The sequence below is a fragment of the Mustela lutreola genome, chromosome 13, assembly GCF_030435805.1.
Source record: "Mustela lutreola isolate mMusLut2 chromosome 13, mMusLut2.pri, whole genome shotgun sequence".
In the NCBI taxonomy this organism is placed as follows: domain Eukaryota; kingdom Metazoa; phylum Chordata; class Mammalia; order Carnivora; family Mustelidae; genus Mustela; species Mustela lutreola.
This window is the reverse complement of record NC_081302.1, coordinates 55,921,046-55,946,175: the sequence shown is the minus strand read 5'-3', so window position 1 is coordinate 55,946,175 and position 25,130 is coordinate 55,921,046. Positions and strand designations below refer to the sequence as shown.

Here is a 25,130-nt window from a genome sequence, read left to right as displayed (position 1 = left end):
ATTGGCTCAAATCCCAGAAAACACTTCCTCTTTGGTACATGTCATAATCGGGAGATTATGCCTCTCTTCATCTTCAGGAGTTCACACTATTTAGAGCAGAAAGTCTAGGGGGCAGAGATGATGGGATGATAGCATCCATCTGTCCATTCATTCATACCTCCACTCAGTTACTAAGAGCCTAGTGTGTATGTGTCAAGCTGGATACTGGGCATTCAGTGGTGAACGGAGAAGTCAGGGTCTCAAGAAGCCACTTCTATTTCAACGGAACAGCTCACAGAACCTCATCTGCCTTCACTTCAGGTGTGTCAGTTATTGCCAAGAGTTTGTAGGTGTTTGGGGGCCTCACCAAGTTTGGAAAGCTCTGGCTCCTCTCTGCTCCTTTGGAGCTTGGCCCTTGGTTGGCCTTGAATGAGAAGCTGGGTCCTCAAAAATCCAGTGTCAGCACTCTCCGGGTGACTACTACACATGGGAAGGGGCCAGGGCGTGGGGCTCTCTGGAGGCTGTGTCATCCCCGGCTCCAGCCACAGAGGTTACATCACGGAGGGAAGCTGAGCTGTCAGCTTGTTGCTAGGCTGTGGCTATTTATTTTTATAAATGAGATGTGTGCTTAATTTAGAAATCTGCTTTTCCTTTTTCTTTCTTTTTTCCAGCATCATCTGGCTGTCTGGCACCACCGGAGAACTGTATTTCTGACCCAACAAGAGCTGGTGGGCGGATGGGGGCAGGAAGGAGGTTGGGGAGAGGACTGATGCCAGCCTGGCTGCCTCACGGGGAGGCAGAGACACATGGCCATGGCGTTAGCATCCTGTTGGGTTTTTAGACGGGTTCCATGTGTGACATCTATATACTCCTCCCTCGGAACAACACAGTAGGAAGCTGCCCCGGTGCTAACTCTTCTGAATAACCACACACCGGAAGCCAGAGCGACAGAAGGCAAGGCCACAAAAAAGAGGATCAAAGCCAGCCAGCAGCAGGTGACATCTAGACCGCCAGTCCTTTGGATGCAGCTATGTTAACAGGGCCACTTTGCAGCGGTTATTTTGACATGAGGGTATTTAGATCTGGTCTAAAGCCTCATCTGACAAACGTTTGGATTTTCAAAAATAAATGAGTAAAATGGGCATTTTATACTCCTTCTGTGAACTTTCCTCCAGCCCCAGTCTTCGTCCTATTGCCAATCGGACCTCTGGGCATCAAGATGTCTGGGTGAGGAACAGGTGAGGGGAGAGGGTGGTAGAGATTCAGAAGGGGAGAGATACCGAGGATCAGTACTGAGGTCAAGTGAATGTCAGGAATGAGGTGTCTGTCAGAACTGAGAGCGGCTCAGGAGGAAAGGAGGATTAAAACGCCTCTGAAGTCAATAAAAGGTCACAGGGAGATGGAGCAGAGGTCCTGGGCAGAATGAAGGGTGGGAAGTTGGTTATAAATGTAAAATACAGTGAGTTTGCATTTTTGGCTCACCTGTTTGGAGGCTGTGTGAGAACAGCTGCCTGAGAAAACAGTCTACTGAGGACTCTGAACCGCTCATTTTGGCTCTTCCATGGGCAGTATCTGACTCAAAAATGTCTACACATTTCCCTTGCGGGCTTGTTTGGGCCTCAGTCTCCCCACATAAAATGCAGATGATTATGTCTACCCTTCCTCTCTCCCCACCTTTTGCTCCCCTGCAGGGGACATGCTGAGGATGAGCTAGCAGCTCGTAAACCGCTCCCAGCCACTTGGAGAAAGGTGCTTCTGGAAACAGAGGGTATTCGTGTATGTGAGTGTTCTGTGAGTCACGGATTTTGGAGTCGGGCGAGTGTAGTCGTTTCTGCCTGATGACTCACGTGCACACGTTGATGCCTCTAGCTGGAGGCATCCAGGATATCGTTCGGGATGAATTCATTCTTGCCACCACAGAGAACTTCATCTCTACCCAAATGCTAATACTTGAGGAGTTTGCACACAGGCACTGGGACATTAGCTGTGACCAAACATGCAAGGAAGCTGGCCTTTCTGCCCGTCCTCTACAGTTTTAGTACTAAGAACTACAGTGGCATGTCTACGCCCAATCATCCACTCCCCTTTGCCAGCAAAAAAAAATTTCTTCCCAATACTTCTGCCATTTGTCAAACTTGCTGAAGTCCCCCCAGAGGCCCTTCCAGTAACTGAAGGCAGAGTGAAGAGAAAATACTCTCTGCCAGGTTTCACTACCTTCTGTGTTGACTTTTTCTATCACAAGGTGAAGCCTCGCTGATTTGGTCCTGGAGCGTCCTTCCAGAATTGGTGCGAGGAGGCAGTGGGGGCTGCGGCTTCAGCTTCCAGAAGCCTGACCTGAGATCCCCATGTTTGGGCAGGGACCTTCCTCTGAGCCCTAAGAATGGAGTGAAGGATGCACAGACCTGCAGCTGGGCTGCCCCAGGCCTACTATCAAGTACATGGCGTCACCAATCCTATTCTAAGAGCCAACATGTCATCTCTTTTGGTACAGTTAATCTTTGTTCCTGCCACCAACTCATCTTTCTTTGTTATTTCTCACCATGTTCCTGCCTTCAGATTTCTGATGGATTCCTTTCTCAGGCATCATGTTTTGATTCCCTCCTCACATTTACTTCCAACTGCCAAGAACAACCCCCTTTCCGGCAGGAAGATATTATTTGGCTTAAAAGACAGCGAGCAGTGGCTTCTCTCCACTAGTATTCTTTGAATTTACGTGGGAATTTATTCTGGGAATTGCTCAGAGTCTCCCTCAAGTCTCTCCCTCACCATCAACATGTTTCAGTCACAGAGTTGCCTTGCTTACATTGTTTTTAACTAGGTAATACTAAGAGCTTTTCTTTTGGAGCCTAGATGGAGGGCACAGCACCCCTCCCCACACTATCACTCCCCAAGGACCTTGGCTGAGCCTGTGTTGAATATTACAATTGGTATTGTTAATGCTGTCACAGACCTGAGTGTTGTCCCCAGTGCTTGCTTATGCGTGAAAACTTGAGTCCTCTCTCAGAATTGTTAGTTTTTCCAACCTTTCGGCATTGAGTACACCTTGAGGGCAGCCCATCCTGAGGGGCTGACAAGCATTCTTTGATTTACCTGGACAGTTGGGTCCAACTGACAGGTCCTTCTCTGGTGACATCCCAGAGGTCTTAATGACACATGCTAATGACCGTGGCTGACCCCTCGCCATGATCTGGGGAAGTTATGTTGCTCCAACCACCACTTTTTAGAGTGATTCAGAAATCTGCAAATGAAGAGACAGGAGGGTCTGGGCACCACCCAAGGCAGCAAACAGGCTTGCTCGGCCTATCACCAGGTAATGTTCTGAGAGACCCTGAAGGTGTCCTGTCCTGGACTTGGTCTGCCTGGACCTATTGCAAACAATGGCCTAGTTTCCTCTAGACCAAAGGACATTCTGGCCTCCCAAGCAGAATGCTGCACTTGAAGGTGAGAGAAAGACCTCTTTGCGAGATCAGCCAGCAAGATGCCTGTCGTAGGGCCTAAAACCAGTGGAATGGGCCAACGCTGAGCAATGAGCATCCCTTCCATTTGAAGGTGCTTCCAGATACACGTATGGGCTCCTTTAAGACTGCCCACAACTCTTGGAAGTCAACTGAGCAGGTGTTATTATTGAGGTTTTACCAATGGGAAAATAAGTTCCAGAAATTCCCCTAAGACAGTGGCTCAGCTCCTTCCTCCCAGGAGCACTTCATACATGGGGGCTTTCAAAACAGGTTCCTGCTGAGAGTGGCAAGTGTGCATTTCCTGGGTGGGCACTGAATAGAAAGACTGTGGCTCTGGTAGTAATAAATTACAGAGCTCTAAAGGTTGGAAGAATCTCTCCTCCTGCATATCCAGGAGTGCCCCTGCAGCAGGGCTGCATAGCTGAGAAACAGAGAACGGAGCTCAATGTCTTTAAGAACAGTGCCACGCTGAATCTTTCCTGGAAGTTCCCTGTCGTTTTGTCTTGTTTTGTCGACCACATGGACTTCTGAGCAGGTGCGGCCTCAGCTAGTTCTCACTAGCTCTCAGGCCTGATGAGCAGCGCCATAAATGCTCACTTTCGTTGAGCGTGCCTGGATTGACTCGCTCTATAAATTCCTCTTCACGCAGCAGCAGGAGAATCTCCGGAGCACGGGAAGGTAGAGCCAGGACTTCCTGGAATGGGAGCAGGATTCTGGATGCCACGTTCCCATCAGTTCTCCTGGGTTCCAGCAGACAGCAGATTGGACTTGCAACCAAGCAGACACATGAAAGCAAACGTGCACTTCTAACATTTCGTAACCTGCCTCCCACAAAACAGAAGGCACTCTTCCCCTCGCATTATTCTCTGCCTTGTTCTTGACATTTTTAATGTGCTGAGTCTACAGCCGACTTTGCATTCCCAACACCTCCCACTCGAATTGGCTCCTGGTCCCTCCAGGCCTGACGATCCCGGTCACGTGCTACACCCCACGGAACACTCCTGGCTCTCTTTCTAACCAGGCTACACTCCTCACCTTGACATTTAGGGCCGGCTGTTACTTTCCCTCTTCTGCTCCAATAAATCAGGGTCAGTTAAGATTCACTGTTCCCGTGCAGGGTTTGGAGAGACTAATGCTGGGATAAGGGGGTTTTTCTGAATGTGTTGGGGGAAAGCAAGCTTTGCCTTTCTGCTCCTATTCCCTGGGGCAACAGTGTGAAACCCTAAGCAGCTGAGTGTGTCTTTGAAGTTCTTCTGCTTAAACCAGACCAAGCCATACTGTCCCTTTCCTGGCTCCTTTCTTGCTGATGGGCCAGGGTGAGTGGCTGGTTCAGCTCGTTCACCTTAGGGTGTCTGGCATGGAATGGAGTCAGCAACAGCCTGAGGGACGCAGAGTCTGGACCAGTTCTGTACCTCCCATCCCCCCACTTCACATTCTGGAGTTTGGGTATAGTCCAGCCTAAGAATGAAGGGAACTCAAGTGTCAGATGCTAAGTGATGCCCAAGGATGCCTATGTAGGGGATGATAAAGTCATCTGAGAGAGAAAGGGGAAGGGAAAAGAAAGATAACAAATAGGAGAGAGAAAGAAGGGAAAGGATGACAAAGTACAAAGTGATAGTAATGCGGCAGAGTGGCTGAGTGCCACCTACAATGCTTGGAGTGGCACAAATGCCATCTGTCACCCCTCCCTGTTTCAAAGTGGCACCAGGAGCTGGTGAACACATATGTTTGCTCCAGAGAGGACACACAGCTCAGATTTTAGAACCGTGTTGTCTTCTGTGGTCCCCTGGAGTGGGAATGAGCAAGACCCTACTTACTTAACCAGGGGTAGTCTTGATAAAAGACTGTCAAATGCTTTGTAAAAACTATAAATCCCTTGTGTAAATATAAGATGGTATTTTTTTCCTCCTACTCACCCCAAAACTTGAACACACACTATTAGCACAACCCTCCAAGGTTAATTTTAAGATACTGGTTTAAAATATTTTTAAGGGAAGGGACCATGAAGGCTGGATTAAGCATACTGCCTGGCACATAGTAGGTGTTCAATAAGCTTGTGAAATTGAATGAATGAATGAATGAATGAGTACGAGAGAAATATAATGAACACAAAATTAATAAGATACTTGAATATTTACTGTTACTTACTTTTCAGAAACTTCATGGCTTTTGTTCTGGGCCCCGAGGACGCAAAGATGAGTGAGCTCTGCATACACACAGTCACTAGGCGACCTGCAGTTACACGCACATACTGAAGGGCTGTTACAAAGAAGATATGGGCAGGGCACAGTGATGGAGATGGTAGACTCTTCCCAGGAGCTGCTGAGGCCTCACTAGGCCCTGGAAGACAGAACGGAAGGACAATAGAGGTATGAAACAGCTCTTTGTTTTGGAGAGCTCAATACCTGGGTATGGCTGGTGCAAACGGAAAGGGTGTGTGTGTGTGTGTGTGTGTGTGTGTGTGTGTAGAGCTGTGGGGGTGTGGGGAAAGTAGGGGCCTTGGTGTGAGCAAACACAGACAAGATAGAGAGCCTTGAATGCCTCCGGTAACCACCAGCTTTTGCTAGTTAGCATAGGTCTTAGGGTGTCTTTTATAAGACCGAACCGTGGTAATGGTAGGTTTCACTTACTGAAATCTTCCTGGGAGGCTGAAACTTCATGCATAAACTATTGCTTGGTCACTGGGGAGTAGGTGGGTGTCTCCATGTTTCCTTAGCGCCTCCAGGCTGATGGGAGAGGGGAATAATCTCTGATGCTCACGTGACATCCAGTCTGTATTCCTCTCTGCTGTGAGCTGCCTCAGCACAAAATCTCCCTGGTCTCTGAGCAGACTGAGCACAACAGAGCTTTACTCTGTATGTATGTACCTATAGATTTACATATGGATGTATATATATGTATGTAAGGATGGATGGACGGACAGACAGATTGGTGGACAGGGAGATATTCAGAGTCCTACAAAAGCCTTTATGCCCCACCACTCTCTCCTAAGGGGGCAAAATTCATCTTTACCACCAGTACTTCTCATGAGCCTTGTAGTCTCTCACAGGCCCAGAGCCCAGAAGCAATCAGTCTGGAATGAAAGGAGACAAGGCTGGAGCCTCCATCCAAAGAACTTAGAGGGGAGCCCAGACAGCGCTTATCGGGAGTGAGGGCAACATGGGCTGTGAGGCTTAGGAGGAGGAAGGGGCTGGAAGGCTCCACAGACCCTCGGGCTCTCGCATGCCAAGCAGCGCGGGCACAATAGGCCCAGGCGTGGAACATCGTGAACGCTTCTGCTACAGAATGCTTTGGGAGCCAAAAGATTTGATAAAGCCCAAATCAGAGCAGATAAAAGGCAATTATGTTCCCACATCCTGGGCTCCTGCCACCCTGCGGCTCCCTGGGGATATACTTGTGGCATTTGGATATTTCTCTCACAGAGGCCTGGAGAGAGAAAAACAGGCACTCAACATCTAATAAATTATCCACCACGTCCCTGCTTCTGCTGGCCTCATTCTGACACTTCTCTCCTTCTGACTGTAGATAATAACTGTCCTCTAATTGCTTAGATAATCTTGTTCATGGAGCTACAGCAATGACAAAAAGGTCTCGTTTGTTATTGCTTGTTCTGAATGATTCAAGCCGAATCACACCTCAGTTCTACACATGATTCTGTTCTGAAGAGTGGAGCACTGCACCCACCCCTACTAAGCCAGGTCTTTGGAGACTCGTCGGGGGTGCACACTCAGGTTAATGGAAGTTTCACATCACAGATTGGACTCAACTGGAAGTCCCTCATTTATGATCAAAATAATTATGCTTTCTATTTTCAAGCTAACAAATTCTCACTTGAAGCTGAAGCTATTTGTGTAAGGACATGGATTTCTCCTTCCTTTCTCTGTCAGGGGTGTTAATAATCCAGGGATCAAGACTCAGCTGGCCTATGAACACTGATTTATTGAACACCTGCTGTTTACCCTTCACATCATTATTATGGATTGTGTTCAAGAAAGAGTGAATATTGTTCAGTGGCTGGAGGAAGGTTCAGACCAAGAGGAAGATTTGGGTCAAGTGTTTACAGCAATAAGTAGCCCCTACCTGGTGCTGAACTCGCCAACCTAGAGCTAATGGTGAATATATATCCCTCTCCGAAGTATTATGCATTTGCTTGGAATATCTCTGATGACTCAACAGCCTCAGAATTCATACACACAAACATCTGTCTGGGATAATTGTCATGTTGTTTCCAAATAATTTCTGTGAAAGGTGATGAATGAAAGTGCTCTCCAGGAGGCTCCAGAAAGAGTTCTACTCTGGACCTCAACCTCTCTTTAGTTTCTCCACCAAGGGTGTTAATAAACCAGGGGTCAATAAGCAGTCAACCCATGGTCAAAGATTTATTGGACACCTGCTGTTTATACATCACACCACTATTCCAGGTTGTGTTCAAGAAAGAGTCTAGACTAAGTCTCAGCAAAAGTCCCCTTTTATTCCTCCCACTGCCTGCAATGCCTCTTGCTATCTTAGGACAGCTTAAGTGGCTATTGTGAAAACTAATCTCTCTTAAGATGCTTGCAAACCCTGAGCGTATCAGTCATCTGCTCCCCACCAATGCACAGAGAAACTAGAGAAGGGCTAGTCTCTGAAATACTTTTCAGATATTAATCTCTAACTATACTGAGAAAGCAGCCTCTCCCTCGGGGATGGTACACTGATTGGCCTAAAAACAAACAAACCTACATTTTTCTGAGCATGCTTCCCATTCCCCAAAGGTTAACATATTCTGGAGAATAAAACAACATGAAAATATACTGAATCAGGACGTCCTGTATGTGTGAGTCTCTGTTAAGCTCCATATAGGTACGATAGGGTCACAAAAACACTGACTTGGCCTCTGACCTCATAGAGCTTACATTTTACTTGAGGACACACAGAGCTTGATAAACACCTTTTTAGGTCCTAACATGAAAAGATATGGTCCCTTCCATTCATATATAGACCAAAATTTTAAAAAACCAAGCATAATGTAAAACACAGAACTATATGTTTATAAAAACTATGGATTTTCTGATTACAAAATTCTGGACAAGTTAATTGAATCAAAGTTGGAAGTTTTCTCATGTTTTTGTGCCCCTGCATTATTGATTCTTGAAGTATGTGCTTCATCTGCCTACTAGTAAACAGATGGGGGCCTTAATTACACATACCACAAGATACAAGATTGATCAGTCCAGACAGTATTATAAGAAAAAAAGGAATTGTGATGCCACCAACGTTGGCTTTCTTTTTCAATATCCCTTTGGCTATTCGAGGTCTTTTCTGGTTCCATATAAATTTTAGAATTATTTGTTCCATTTCTTTGAAAAAGATGGATGGTACTTTGATAGGAATTGCATTAAATGTGTAGATTGCTTTAGGTAGCATAGACATTTTCACAATATTTATTCTTCCAATCCAGGAGCATGGAACATTTTTCCATTTCTTTGTGTCTTCCTCAATTTCTTTCATGAGTACTTTATAGTTTTCTGAGTATAGATTCTGTGTCTCTTTGGTTAGGTTTATTCCTAGGTATCTTATGGTTTTGGATGCAATTGTGAATGGGATTGACTCCTTAATATCTCTTTCTTCTGTCTTGCTGTTGGTGTAGAGAAATGCAACTGATTTCTGTGCATTGATTTTATATCCTGACACTTTACTGAATTCCTGTATAAGTTCTAGCAGTTTTGGAGTGGAGTCTTTTGGGTTTTCCACATATAGTATCATATCATCTGCGAAGAGTGATAATTTGACTTCTTCTTTGCCGATTTGGATGCCTTTAATTTCCTTTTGTTGTCTGATTGCTGAGGCTAGGACCTCTAGTACGATGTTGAATAGCAGTGGTGATAATGGACATCCCTGCCGTGTTCCTGACCTTAGCGGAAAAGCTTTCAGTTTTTCTCCATTGAGAATGATATTTGCGGTGGGTTTTTCATAGATGGCTTTGATGATATTGAGGTATGTGCCCTCTATCCCTACACTTTGAAGAGTTTTGATCAGGAAGGGATGTTGTACTTTGTCAAATGCTTTTTCAGCATCTATTGAGAGTATCATATGGTTCTTGTTCTTACTTTTATTGATGTGTTGTATCACATTGACTGATTTGCGGATGTTGAACCAACCTTGCAGCCCTGGAATAAATCCCACTTGGTCGTGGTGAATAATCTTTTTAATGTACTGTTGAATCCGATTGGCTAGTATTTTGTTGAGTATTTTCGCATCTGTGTTCATCAAGGATATCGGTCTATAGCTCTCTTTTTTGGTGGGATCCTTGTCTGGTTTTGGGATCAAGGTGATGCTGGCCTCATAAAATGAGTTTGGAAGTTTTCCTTCCATTTCTATTTTTTGGAACAGTTTCAGGAGAATAGGAATTAGTTCTTCTTTAAATGTTTGGTAGAATTCCCCCGGGAAGCCGTCTGGCCCTGGGCTTTTGTTTGTTTGGAGATTTTTAATGACTGTTTCAATCTCCTTACTGGTTATGGGTCTGTTCAGGCTTTCTATTTCTTCATGGTTCAGTTGTGGTAGTTTATATGTTTCTAGGAATGCATCCATTTCTTCCAGATTGTCAAATTTATTGCCGTAGAGTTGCTCATAGTATGTTCTTATAATAGTTTGTATTTCCTTGGTGTTAGTTGTGATCTCTCCTCTTTCATTCATTATTTTATTTATTTGGGTCCTTTCTCTTTTCTTTTTGATAAGTCGGGCCAGGGGTTTATCAATTTTATTAATTCTTTCAAAGAACCAGCTCCTAGTTTCGTTGATTTGTTCTATTGTTTTTTTGGTTTCTATTTCATTGATTTCTGCTCTGATCTTTATGATTTCTCTTCTCCTGCTGGGCTTAGGGTTTCTTTCTTGTTCCTTCTCCAGCTCCTTTAGGTGTAGGGTTAGGTTGTGTACCTGAGACCTTTCTTGTTTCTTGAGAAAGGCTTGTACCGCTATATATTTTCCTCTCAGGACTGCCTTTGTTGTGTCCCACAGATTTTGAACCGTTGTATTTTCATTATCATTTGTTTCCATGATTTTTTTCAATTCTTCTTTAATTTCCCGGTTGACCCATTCATTCTTTAGAAGGATACTGTTTAGTCTCCATGTATTTGGGTTCTTTCCAAACTTCCTTTTGTGGTTGAGTTCTAGCTTTAGAGCATTGTGGTCTGAAAATATGCAGGGAATGATCCCAATCTTTTGATACCGGTTGAGTCCTGATTTAGGACCGAGGATGTGATCTATTCTGGAGAATGTACCATGTGCACTAGAGAAGAATGTGTATTCTGTTGCTTTGGGATGAAATATTCTGAATATATCTGTGATGTCCATCTGGTCCAGTGTGTCATTTAAGGCCTTTATTTCCTTGCTGATCTTTTGCTTGGATGACCTGTCCATTTCAGTGAGGGGAATATTAAAGTCCCCTACTATTATTGTATTGTTGTTTATGTGTTTCTTTGATTTTGTTATTAATTGGTTTATATAGTTGGCTGCTCCCACGTTGGGGGCATAGATATTTAAAATTGTTAAGTCTTCTTGTTGGACAGACCCTTTGAGTATGATATAGTGTCCTTCCTCATCTCTTATTACAGTCTTTGGCTTAAAATCTAATTGATCTGATATAAGGATTGCCACTCCTGCTTTCTTCTGATGTCCATTAGCATGGTAAATTCTCCGGACTTCAAGCTCTATTACAAAGCTGTCATCATCAAGACAGCATGGTACTGGCACAAAAACAGACACATAGATCAATGGAACAGAATAGAGAGCCCAGAAATAGACCCTCAACTCTATGGTCAACTAATCTTCGACAAAGCAGGAAAGAATGTCCAATGGAAAAAAGACAGCCTTTTCAATAAATGGTGCTGGGAAAATTGGACAGCCACATGCAGAAAAATGAAATTGGACCATTTCCTTACACCACACACAAAAATAGACTCAAAATGGATGAAGGACCTCAATGTACGAAAGGAATCCATCAAAATCCTTGAGGAGAACACGGGCAGCAACCTCTTCGACCTCTGCCGCAGCAACATCTTCCTAGGAACAACGCAAAAGGCAAGGGAAGCAAGGGAAAAAATGAACTACTGGGATTTCATCAAGATCAAAAGCTTTTGCACAGCAAAGGAAACAGTTAACAAAATCAAAAGACAACTGACAGAATGGGAGAAGATATTTGCAAACGACATATCAGATAAAGGACTAGTGTCCAGAATCTATAAAGAACTTAGCAAACTCAACACCCAAAGAACAAATAATCCAATCAAGAAATGGGCAGAAGACATGAACAGACATTTCTGCAAAGAAGACATCCAGATGGCCAACAGACACATGAAAAAGTGCTCCATATCACTTGGCATCAGGGAAATACAAATCAAAACCACAATGAGATATCACCTCACACCAGTCAGAATGGCTAAAATCAACAAGTCAGGAAATGACAGATGCTGGCGAGGATGCGGAGAAAGGGGAACCCTCCTACACTGTTGGTGGGAATGCAAGCTGGTGCAGCCACTCTGGAAAACAGCATGGAGGTTTCTCAAAATGTTGAAAATAGAACTGCCCTATGACCCAGCAATTGCACTATTGGGTATTTACCCTAAAGATACAAATGTAGTGATCCAAAGGGACACATGCACCCGAATGTTTATAGCAGCAATGTCCACAATAGCCAAACTATGGAAAGAACCTAGATGTCCATCAACAGATGAATGGATCAAGAAGATGTGGTATATATACACAATGGAATACTATGCAGCCATCAAAAGAAATGAAATCTTGCCATTTGCAACAACATGGATGGAACTAGAGCGTATCATGCTTAGCGAAATAAGTCAAGCAGAGAAAGACAACTATCATATGATCTCCCTGATATGAGGAAGTGGTGATGCAACATGGAGGCTTAAGTGGGTAGAAGAATAAATGAAACAAGATGGGATTGGGAGGGAGACAAACCATAAGTGACTCTTAATCTCACAAAACAAACTGAGGGTTGCCGGGGGGAGGGGGTTGGGGAGAAGGGGGTGGGATTATGGACATTGGGGAGGGTATGTGATTTGGTGAGTGCTGTGAAGTGTGTAAACCTGGTGATTCACAGACCTGGGGATAAAAATATATGTATATAAAAAATATATGTTTATAAAAAATAAAAAATAAAAAAAAAAAAAAAAAATATAAAAAAAAAAAAAAAAAAAAAAAAAAAAAAAAGAAAAAAAGGAAATGCGGGTCCCTATGTCAGTCAGCATTCTCAAGAGAAATAAAACTAGTAAAAGATTATATACATATGCTACCTACAATATATTTATAGTGCACATATATGTATATGTATATATATGTATATGTATGTATACATACATACACATGCATAAAGAGACAGAGAATAGATTTTGTATATGTATGTATATATGTATTTATACATATGCATATATAGAGAGAAACAGAGACAAAGACAGAGAAAGAAAGATTTATTTCAAGGTATTGGCTTAAAGGAATATGAGGGTACTGGCAAGTCTGAAATCTCTTAAGTTAGGTCTGCAGCAAATGGGAAACTCTCAGGCAGCGGTGATGCTGCAGTCCACAGATAGAATTTTTTCTTTCTCAGGAAAACCTCAGTTTTGCTCCACAATAGCTTTTCAACTGATTAGATAAAGCCCACTCAGATTATCAAAGATATCATTACTTAAAATCAATTTAAGCAGCTATTAATCACATATACAAAATACGTCTTCAGCAACACCTAAATTAATGTTCCATAAGTGACTATAGCCTGGCCAAGTGGACACGTGACACTGACCATGAGAGTCCCCTACAAAGGATTTGGCCAAGAGCAGGGTGATGAGCAGAAGGAAACCCCGGCTATTGAAAGGGATTTGGAGATCACCAAGCTCAATCCTTCTGTACACACGGAAAAGGCCTACAGTGCCTGGTTTGTACAAAATCTTGAAAACTGATTTTTAGACCCCAGAAGCACATTTTATGTGAGGAATTCAAGGGGATTGTTATAGATGCCTGCGGTCTAGATTTTCTGTTGATCAAGGCCTGATGGAGCAGAATGTACACAACAGGTGTCCAAACAACATTTGTTTTTTCAAACTATGTCTTTAAATTGGGTCACATGGGTATTAGAACTGGGTCTGAGGTTTAGTTCTACCCTTTGAGGATAGGGTCCAAGACTGTCAGTTCACTGACACCTCCCTAGGGCCTAGCCAAGTTGCAGTATGTAATAGGTGCTCCAAAGCATTGGTGGAATTCAGGAATTGAATGAATGCATGGAATTTAGGCCAGGCGGTTGTGCAGTATCCTGGTTCTATCTATAGGAATTTGCAGGTGCAAAAGGAAATATTTTAAGCATGAAATATGGTACTTTCTGAGTTTCCTCATCAGTCCAATGGAAATGGCAGTATATTACCTACTTAATAGCTTAATTCTAAGGACTATATGGGTAGATAGATAGATATAGATATAACATTTAGCTCAGTACTTTGTATATAGTAGGTGCTCAATAAATGGTAGTGATTATTATAATCAACATCATCTCTCACTATCCAATTCCAAAAGATGCCACTGGTGCTGTACCCAGACTACCTTTGCCAGTCACTGCACCCATACCCCAGCTCTGGAAATTGAATGCTAACAGCTCACAGTTGCCCCCTTCTCCAGAGAATTGCCCTCCACCTTTCAGTGTGTTCACCGAACAAGGCTGTGTTCACCCAAGCAGTTATGGCCCCCTGCTCCCAAGGGACAGCTCACAGCCAATCACTAACTCATAGGAGAAACAGAGTTAGCCTTAGCCTTAAAATGGCACCAATCCTAAAGCTCATAGTAATCAAATTGCAGCTTGTGCCAAGCTGGGCTCACATGTTGGCATTTCCCCTGCCTTTTTCTGCTCCTTTCCCTCCTGGTCTCCAGAGAGTATGTCCTCAATAAATCACTTAGACAAGACTCCTTGTCTCAAGCTCTGCTTCTAGGATATCCAGCTTAAGACATGGTTACTTGGAGACAGCTCCACTTCCTTGTCTCTGCAATAACGAGCTGTTTTGCTCATTGTGGTTCTGCTATTCAGATCCTCAGGTAAGTCATACGATGCTCGGAGCCAGAAGACTAAAATGGCTTTGCTTCCCCAGCTGGCACCTGGTTCATCTACATCACACCTACCCAGAGAGGCTGAATACTCTTTATCTGACATTTTGCTTAATTCTTCCCAGCCAAGTCTATTCAACTAGCTTGGCTTGCTCTTTAAACCAAATAATCACACCTATGACTGCCAAACTCGAATTTCAGGGAAAACATTCATTCATCTGTCTGTCCATCCATCCATCCATCCATCCATCCATCTGTCCATCCATCCATCCATCCAACAGTTACGGAGTGTTGTCCAAGTAGCCAGGCATTGTGCTAGGGATATGGCTATACAGATAAGATAGAGCACCTGCCCTCCACGAACTCATTCTGGAGGAGGACACGGAGAAGCAAACAGGCCATTGTAAATGAAGTTCATGATCCATGCTCTAATATGATGCCAGGAGAACACAGAGAAGCTCCTGTATCAGGCTGAAGGTTTGAAATGCTTGGTTTTTTTATTCTGGTTGACCCACACACAAATAAATAGAATGGATATCTCCTAGAACTCTGCAAACCAGAGTGGCTACTTCAAAGAATAAGGTGTTACAAAGTAGAAGTGTAGTTTTAAGCACAAAGAATGGTTGCCTAGTGATGGGCAGAATAACAAGATATAAATGCAAAGGACTCTGCCTGCTGTGTTATTATGGCCAGAGCTCTGCTCCCACTCAAATGTTCACTTCCTAGGGGCCCAAAGAAAGGGGAGCTGAATTATGGTTTCTGCCTGGGGACTGGCTAGATCCGTGGTAATCAAAACCAAGTTCTCCCACTGGCTTTCCACCACGGTAATGACTGATGGCCCACGGGCATAGTCAGGAAACAGGGGTCTCATTGCACGAATGTCTTATTGCTTATTCCTCCCCTGTCATTCATCAATCTACTCCTGTAAGACATGCAGAGGTGATAGCATAACTATGGGCTTAGGAATGGTAATTGTTCTATGTTGATATTAGTGTGGCTGGTGCTAATGCAAAAATAATTACTACTCTGTGCCTTTATGGCCATTTTCATTGCCCTCTGGTGGTTATGTACTTTTTTGGCTATAGATGGTAATGACATAATGCATGGTGGCTATTATTGCTTTAGCTATACAACTGGGGCGGGGGGTGGTGGTCAAAAAGGAGGAGGTGTTCGGGAAGGGCTGGGACTTGATTATTTATTTTCTTGGGAATTTTTTTTTTCTGTCTTTGCAGGGAGTTCTCTTTGGTTGTAAGAATATTAAGTCCTAAGAATACCAGTGATTTGGTGATCAAGAACCCCAAGAGCTTATGCGTAAGTCAGCGCTTCCCATGATTATGTGCCGAAGTCTGAAAGATAAGAAGTGGTCCTTATCTGAAAGATAAGAAGTGAGAGGGGCACTAAGTTCTAAGCCTGGCAGTTGGTTCAGATTCCTCCATCTCTCATATTCTCCTGTGTAATCTCCTTATTGGCTATAGAATAAAATAAAAACTTTCTGAGATGCTTCAGAGATCTAATTGCTGCCCACCTTTCTAACTTCATCTCCTTTCCCATTCCCTTGACATTCCCAATAGCCTGGGTATGACTCATTGCTCTTCCCCAGATCCATCCTGCTTTCTCACATGCTGCCCTTACTCCCTGGAATGCCCTCATCCCTCAGAGCCTAGTTCATCAGAGAGCCGCCCCTGACTCTGCCAGGCAAACACGATCATGTCTTTCCTGTGCACAGGGTGTTCTCTCTAATGCAGAGGAACAACCGCACTGTTTTGTAATGGTGTATTGGTTCACCTGCTTCCCCACAAGGGGTAAAATTCTAGAGGTTTGTGAGGTTTTTCTTTCTGTAATTTCCAGTGGCTGGCAAAGTGTCAGGCATATAGCGATTATTTAATATGTGCTGGAATAAAGGCATAAAGTGGGTTTCCTCCTTGTGGGTTAGGTTCTTCTGGATTAAAATAACGGATAAATCAATTATACTTTATAAGGATCATATGAGATGTTTTCATCAACATATAGTCACAGTTCCATAATCACATTTGTTAGAAGGCCAGTTTCCCCTTTTCCATGGGCCTCAAATATGCTGCTCCCTCCGCTTAGAACGCTCTTACCTTCTCTTCATGTAATTCTAGCTTAAATATCTATTTCTTAAAGAAACTGACTGAGCACCTTTCCAAATGCTATCACTGTAGTCTATGTCCCCTGTTATAAATTCCCCTGGCATCTAAATGCTGTTTTCCATTTTATTTCTACAGATTATAATTAGAAAATATTTGTTTAATTATTTGTTTAGCATTTGTCTTATCTGCAAAATATTAAGCTCCTTGAATGCAGGAGCTGTATTTGTTGTATTCACCACTGTGTTCCCAGGCCTGTTATATTGCCTTGCCTATAGAGCATATACAATAAATATTCCAAATAAGGAACTGAAGAAGTCCCTAAAGCAAGACAACTTCTGTTATCTACTTTTATGCACACATGAAAAGGTTAAGTAACTATATTTCTTCTCAGAGATAAACTGAAGTATACGTTTTCTTACATAACATTTTAATGAACACATTGAAATTTCATCAATTTGGACTAAGAGGAATAGGGAGAAGAAAGGTTCTTCTAAATATGGAGTGAATTTCAACTTCAGGCTTATTCTTCCCGATCAGTTAAATTAACATCAACTGAATACCTACTTTGTGCTATGGAATGTCCTAGACTCAACCCAGGGTCTACGAACATGAAGACGACATGGCACCTGACAGAGATGCTTAATGCCCTTTGAGAAATGTCCTTCTGTAGATTTTATAAATGCACAGTCACTCTAAAAACAAATTGTTTTTTAAAATCATGTGGTCATCTCTGCCCATTTCTGTGTGGAATATTCTTTCCTGCCCTGCCCATTTGGTTAATTATAATTTTTCTCTCTGATATCAAATCTTTTTAATAAGATCATACCCCTCCTTTCTTTCCCCAGAATCCTATGCTCTTAGCTCCTCCTCTGTGCTGCTCTCCTGGTCTCTCAGGGCCTCTCCCCATAATGCTGTTCACTGCATCTTCCTCACTCCTTTACTCCTACTATTCCGTTTGCATCTTCAGGATAGATACCATCATTTTACTCTGTCTCTAGCACAGTGACTGAGCCAGAGGAGATGTTCAATGATTCTTGTTGTTATAATGGGTATGTAAATGAATAAAACTAGTGTTTTTAATTAGAGATCCTGCAAGACTATTTTTAGTGGATTGTTTACAAGTAGGAATATTCACTCTACAGAGATCCAGACCCCCAAAGTTTCTCAGTCCTTTTCATTCAATCAAGTTAAAAACATCCCTTCATATATTCAAGATTCTGTAAGATTTAGCCATTTTAGCCAATGGTAACTTTAGCCAAGTTACCATTTTTGTGCATCAAAAACAACGGAGCATCAGTACTTCACATGTGTCAATCTAATACTTAGAAAATCCACTTGCTAACGATGGTGCCAAGGTGACCATCAAAGTGTCTATATTTAAATGTTCCAGATTCCAAATGAAAGAACTGTTTTCCTTATCTTGGTCTGGGTCTCCTTGGTTTATACCTTCAAAGCTATTCAGAAGAGTCTGCTAAGCCCACTGCTTCTTACATTCTCCCTGTCTAAGATCATAAATGGTGAGTGCTATGCAGAAATAATATTTTTAGGATCACTTATGAAAGGTTAGCATTTTATAGCCAATTAATAAAAGCCCAGCACAAAGTAAATGTATATAAAGTAAAGTAGATGTACATTCTTTGAGAACTAAGCAGCACAGGAGGTATTATTTATATTATAAAGAAAATTACCAGTTGGTAGGGATGGAGGAGCTTGTGGGATGGTGGCTGGTGTAGTCCCTTCATTTCTGGAATGAGAGTCACACTGTTTGGCTATTGTCCCTGAGTCTTTAACTCCACTGCCCTGCTCCTGTCCTATGGGGTCAACACCCACAGGCCCGAGCTGCCCTCTGAACTGTCTAATCCACAGCTTCTAAGACTTTATTGCTCATGCTACCCTTACTCCATTTTCCAAGCAAATGGTGTCATTAGCTCCCAGCGTCTTGCCTCATCTCCTGTCGATGGGGTAATTACACTGCTAAAATCTCACAACCAATATTTCTCTACCAGGATTGCCCTAGGTTTCCCTCCTTAATAGAGACTGCATTTTTTTCTGGACACTCAAAATGTAATCTCAGGATGTTGACAGAGCACCAGAGACCCAAGCCCCAGCACCACCCCTATCTGTCAGATGTCATTTATGTACCTCTGTTTCCCAGCCCCAGAGAAGGGTGATTTTTGTCCCCACAAATAGGCCTGGACAGAAAAAGGGATGGGAACACAAGATCCTCTAAATCAGGTTCAAATGTCATCTAATATCCTCAAAACTTACCCTCCATTCAGTTCCCTCTTTATACTTCCTATTTCCCAGGTTTACTGGAAAGATGGAGGAGGAGAAGCCAGATGAGAGGGGTGAAGCCCAAGACCATGGGTATTTTTATTAGGCAAGAGTGAAGACTGGTCTGGACAAACAGAAGGTTACTGTGTTGTTCAAGGCCACCATAGCTATCGAAGCCAATGTCACTTTAGCAAGAACTCCGACCTGGTTCCCAGGGAGAACTGTTTGCTGCTTTCCCCTATAGGTATTATCCTTTCTTGTCCACCAGACAAATAAATCCTGGCTCCCACCTCACAGGGTTTAACCTTCAGTTTGAGTCCTTGATCTCCTCCCAGCTACTAGGTCCCACCTCCCTCTCAATCTTTTTTTTTCCTTGTTCTATGACTCTTGCTGAATGAGGCACACACAGTCTGCAGTCACTGCAGTACACCTTGTGACTGTGAGGTAATTGGTTAATATTATCACCTTCTCAGAAAGTCTTCAAAATTATCATGAGGAAGCGAGGCAGTCCTCTCCTGGCAGGTGTCCGTGTGCTCAGATAAGAGGATTGCTACATTCCATTCCAACTCTGTCATTCAGCAGATCTTCCGTAGTGGGCAGGTCCATAGAAACAGAGGGATGTGACAGTCCAAAGCGCTCAGCTAAAACAGAATTCCAAACATAGAGCCTAGACTTGGGTTTCTAATCATCAGTCCCTACGTAGTCTGTTCACAGTTAAGGGCTAGGTTTCCTCTCTTCTTTTGTTTTCTTCCTCCTGCCCTTCAGTTTTAAGAGGCATCTTGTTGATGGTGACAAAAGTATTCACTATCAAAGAGAGAGCTCTTGTCACAAACCCATTTTGTCCGATATAGCAGAAAGCACAAATACTGATATGTGTGATATTATGAACTAGATCGGTGGGGTACAAACCTCAGCTCTGACCATTTTTAGCTTTTTAAACATGAAGATGTTATTTAACTTTTCTATGCCTCAGTTTCTCATCTACAAAGTGACAATTTTCACAGAATGTAACTCGCAGGTCATTGTGAAGACTAAACATAACAGCACTTAGGAGAATGCCTGGCAAAAGCTGACCAAAAAATACATGTAATATTATTGATAGTAGTAGTAAAAATAATGTTTAATATTTGCCTCGGAAGAGTGTTTTCCCACAGTGTTTCTCCTCCTTGAGAACTCAATGAACCCCCTGAATATTTCCCTGGACCTCTGAGCTTTCTGGACCCGAGACGCGTGTAGCGGACAGTGTCCCACATTGGCGGTCAGAGACCCGGAGCTTTGCGAGGCTGCGCACATACTACATTCACCAACAACCTACTACAGGCCAGTCCTTGCGCCAGATTCTTCTCCAGCTAGTTTATGTAATCCTCACACCAGTTTCAGAAGGCGGCTATTACTTTCCCCGCTTTGCAGATGAGGTAGCGAGTTCATAACAGTTTAACCACGGAGCCAACGTTACCAAGCCCCAAACACGGTTCTGTCCAGAACCACTGTTAAAATCCGAGCACGTGCTTCTAAGGGACAAGTCCCTCAACCTCTGGGGCCCTTACTTCTCCTGCCTGTAAAGCGGACCTGTCTGTTGTGTCATCTCAACGGGGTCAGAATCCCATGAGAAAGAGTTTATGCAAGTCGGTTGTAGGCCGTGAAACATAAGCAAGAATCGGAACCAGGATTATAAACACAAAGAAGCACCTGGAAGAACCAGCCGGAGACGCCAAGGCCTGGGGAGACTTCGGATCCCGCCTCCAGGCCGGACCCAGTGTGCGGGCGCTCGATTGAGTGGCAGGGGCATAGGCCAATAGGCTGCAGAAAGCGGCGGGGTGGGGCTGTCCCCAGGCCGCGCTCGGCCTTGTGGGAGGGCAAGCGGGCCCGGGGGCTCTTCGCTGTGTGTATCTCCGCGGAGCGCTCGCTGATGCGGCGTCTGTGGGGTTTTATCAAACATCCAGGCGCTCGCAGCCGGCGCTGAGAGGCCTAGCCTCGGTGTGAGGAGACGGGCGAAATCTCGTTAGCGAGGACAGCGGGCTGCTGGCAAAGTCACGACGTGGTGCAAGTGGCCTCAGCTGGCCCTTGGGCTCTGGAATCCGGGTGTCTGGGCAATTAGTGGTTGTGATAAAGACCCAGGGGACCTCGGGCCTTCTGCTTCCTCTGTCATTCCTGAATGTTCCAGCCCCTCCTGGGAGCTAGGGAAGGCTGGGGAAGGAGCAGGGATGATTTTCCTACCAGAAACGCAGTTGCAGTCACCCTAGAAGGAGAAATCCGGGAACCGCAGGATCTGGGGCAAGGAGGGCACCTTGGTTCTCACATTTGGATATGATCCAGTCACTTTGCTTCTTAAAGCTGCCACCTTTCTCTGGTGTGCTTTTTATCGCCATGATTCTGGATTCCCTGCTGCAGGATGTGCCCTTACTGTCAGCACCCCTCCCCTGGGGCGGGGGTGGCTCACCGTGTTTGGTGTTAAATAGTCAGGACAGTCCCCCGTATAAAACCCTTCTGTGATTTCCCGTTGCCTGATTTCCCGTTGCCCTCAGGACAAAGGCCTGATGCTGAGCGTAGCTTTCGGGGCAGTAGAGATTCTGGTCTCCTGCCCCAGCCTCATCTCCAGATATTTTTCATCCCTTTTCCCGAGTTAAGGGTGTGTGAGATTAATAAACGAATGAGTTATTGCTTAAACTCTCAGCAGTATCGCCAGAAGTGAAATCCTCCATAATTTGAAAACTCATTGTGTTCTGTAGTTACCTGTTTGGAGAAGTCAGTTCTGCCCTGGGATCCAAGAAACCTCAAATCGAGTTCTTGCTCATCCGCTGATTTTATTGTGTAATCTGCCACATGTTTCTTCCGGTCTCTGTTACTTTATTTGTAAAATCGGGCCAGTGAAGTAACGTTTCCTATTCTCTTAGTTTTACCTTTTCAAGGTACTTCAAAGATAAATCTAACATACATGGAAAACGATTATAAATTCAAAGTATTTTAATATGTGGCCATTATGCCAAGGTGCATTCCATTAATTTACTTTAAATCTTTTTCTGGGTCAATAGAATCTCTATTTTATATACATTGTGTAATACCTGAGGTTTATTTTTATATCACGTGGATTTAAAGGACCACACAGGTACCTTTTCCTATGGCTGGATCTGAGGAGCCAGCCTGACTTGTAAGCCTTGCCCACTTGTGCTCACTAGTTATTGTACTTAACAGAGAGACCTAGGGAGAAAGTAAGATGGAAGATGCTACCTAAGGAGTACTGCCTGGATAGAATAAAGGTGGCTCTGTCTTAGGGAACCCTTGAAAATTAATTCCTTTTGTGCCACGTATGATTGCCCTCAGAGGAATTGAATAGCGTGTAAAATATTAGAATGTGGGATGATGGGCTTTTGTAAGTCCCTGCTCATTCTATGTTCTTAATCACCTCATTGTTTCTGCCTTCAATCCCCTTTCCCAACCTGGGGTTCATCTCTCCTTTTCTTCCCCTAGCCTCCTAACATATATCTTTCACTTAGCTAACTCTCAGGACGTATAATAAACACTGAATGAATGAAGAAATGAAAGGGTGATGGATGGAAGAAGGGGGGGGATGCACGGATGGACACCAATGGGCATGAAGCCAGAAGATCTGGGTTTTTATATGGATCAGCACAACAACCTTACGAAGTAAGTAGAGCAGCAGTTATTGGTCCTATTTTACAAATGATGAAACTAAGGTTCAGAAAGTTACATGACTTTGCGGAGTACACACTGTTCAAAAGTGACAGAACTGACCTTAATTTTTACATTTTTTCTTCCCACAACATCATAATGCTTGAAGATAAGAAAGACTCAATTTCCTCATTTTAGCTGAGAACAAGCTGGGAACATTGATATGCATGTCTCCTTCACCTCCTCCTCCCCTAAGCAAGTGATTTCAGAGGCAAGCCAGTACTTACAGGCTAATTTTAAAGATAGGTCTGGAAAGTGACACCTGTTAGGAACATGGTAAAGAAGAACTAGACATAATGAGGTTTCAGCCCATTTTTGCACCAACTTCTAATGGAAGATTGAGTACAATTCTCTACTTATGAAAGGAAACTATTTCCATGGCAGAGGAGGAACTGAGGGAGAAAGAGAGAAAAAAAGATGATAAAAGCACATTTTCTCAGAATTGCTTCTCCAGATACACTGAGCAATTCAAAGGATATAGACAGTTCAGTGATGAGGAGTATGGCAGTGGGTGAGCTCTGAGAAATAGAACGACTGTTTAGGTCTCATCCAAGGGATGAGATAAATGAGAAATGGGCTTGAAAATGTTTCACTGAGCTCATGAGCCTGCTCTATTTCATTTACTGTGGCTCAAAACTCTTAATTTAGAATCTAAAATTAAACTTCCTGGGTTTTAAACCCTGGTTCCACCACTAAACTAGTTCTGTAATCATGAGTATTATTCTTTTCGCCTATTCTCATCTATAAAATGGGTATAATAATAATGAACACCTTCCTTGCAGGTTGCTGTGAGAATTAATGAATTTGTTTATACTAATACCCTTTGATCAGTGTCTGGCATATTGTAAATGTTATTGTCACTAACATCATTACAGCTGTCTCAATAATTGAAGCGAGGCATATACTTTAAGACTCTATTTTCAATTGCATCAAAAGTGGAGGAAAAAGTAATGGGGTCATCCAGAGCACTTTTATACATCTGGCCTTCCTCTCCATCTCCCATTTCCAATGTGCTGGAAATTCAAACTCAAGATGTTTATGGTAAGACATAAGGGTCCATATTTTGAAAAAGCATATCTAAAATGCTTTCTCTCATCTTAGACCTCAACCTAACACTCCATTGGAACCCCACTTTAAGGGATTTCTCTGGAGGATAAAAGATATTTTTACTGCACGAGGATTACCTGGGGAATATAAATGTGGGCAGGGCACGTACATGTTATTAAGCCCATCTCCCTAGCCAGATTAAAACCAACCCAATTTCGGATTCAAACTTCTGCATTATGATAAACTAATGAGCCTGGCTCAGATTCACAGATGATATTGTCATGATGATCCTCTTTCTGGAGAAACTAAGCCCTGCTGATGTAAAGTTTGATCGTACAGTATTGTAGGCATTAGACTGCAACCAACATTTTTTTACTTACTGATCTATTTGGACATCCTTCCAGGTTCATGTATATGCAGCAAGCCTATTCTTTTTAATAGCTGCATAATATTCCACGGTATATAATTTCCGTGCTTTCTTCAGCCGTTCTCTATTGCAGGAAATGTGAATTGTCTGCTACCGGATATTAACCACCAAATATTATGCTGCAATTAATACCCTTGCACGTACATCCTTACACACATGGGCATTTTTTTCTTTCCTCTTAGGATAGAATCAGAAAATGTTGGTTGGATCACAAAGTATGTACATTGTTAATTTTATTTTATTTTAAAGCTTTTATTTATTTGAGCTAGAGCAGGCAAGTGCACCAACACACAAGTGGGGGGAGGGGCATAGGGAGAAGGAGATTTCCGGCTAAGCAGGGAGCTGGAAGTGGGGCTCAATCCCAGAACTCAGAGATCGTGACCTGAGCTGAAGGCAGATGCTTAACCAATTGAGCCGCCCAGGTGCACCTACATGGTTAATCTTAAATGATATCACCAAAAAGATTGAAACATTTCACCATGCCCTTCCCATGAGCTTCTCTTGAGCATATTATGTGTACTGTGGGAAGGGGCAGGCTGACATGGGATACCTTCAGATAGATACAGCTGTGAGTATAACAAGACTATGATTCGTGGTTTGTGAGGTATTTTGGATTTTATGGGTCTGCTACAACCTTATCACATCACATGCCACCTTCCCTTTCTGACTATGACTGAGTCTGGTGTGGCTGAATTTACTGCCCACCATGGCATAGCCACAAGCATCGATCTACTTTCCCTCCCTGTTCTTAGATTTTTGATATCTGCTTGAGGGAGAGAGTGTGGGTGGGAGTAGATACAAAAAAAGAAAGAGTGCAGGGGCAGATAAAAGGAATTGTGGGAGCGGAAAGTCAAGCTCAATCCAGAGACCACGGGAGAGAGGTCAGATGACAGGATAGAATCAATTTTCTTATTTTCATGCTCTCTTAGCTCAGAAACATTTTCAGCTTAATAGCCACTGACTTCGATTTCGAACCCTCCTGTAATCTACTGCACATCCAATGGACTCCGTTGTCACACTTCATCAGCTGTGTTATAATTCCCAATAACTGGCACACAATTGATG

At 43.3% G+C, this 25,130-nt stretch overlaps 1 long non-coding RNA gene across 1 annotated transcript; it reads left to right on the top strand.

Annotated features, from left to right (window-relative positions):
- The first annotated feature begins 5,550 nt into the window (after positions 1-5,550).
- On the top strand, positions 5,551-16,003 carry LOC131813892 (uncharacterized). Its single transcript, XR_009347026.1, has 3 exons — positions 5,551-5,806; positions 14,393-14,507; positions 15,749-16,003. It is a non-coding gene; the product is annotated as an uncharacterized LOC131813892 (long non-coding RNA).
- Positions 16,004-25,130: the final 9,127 nt, after the last annotated feature.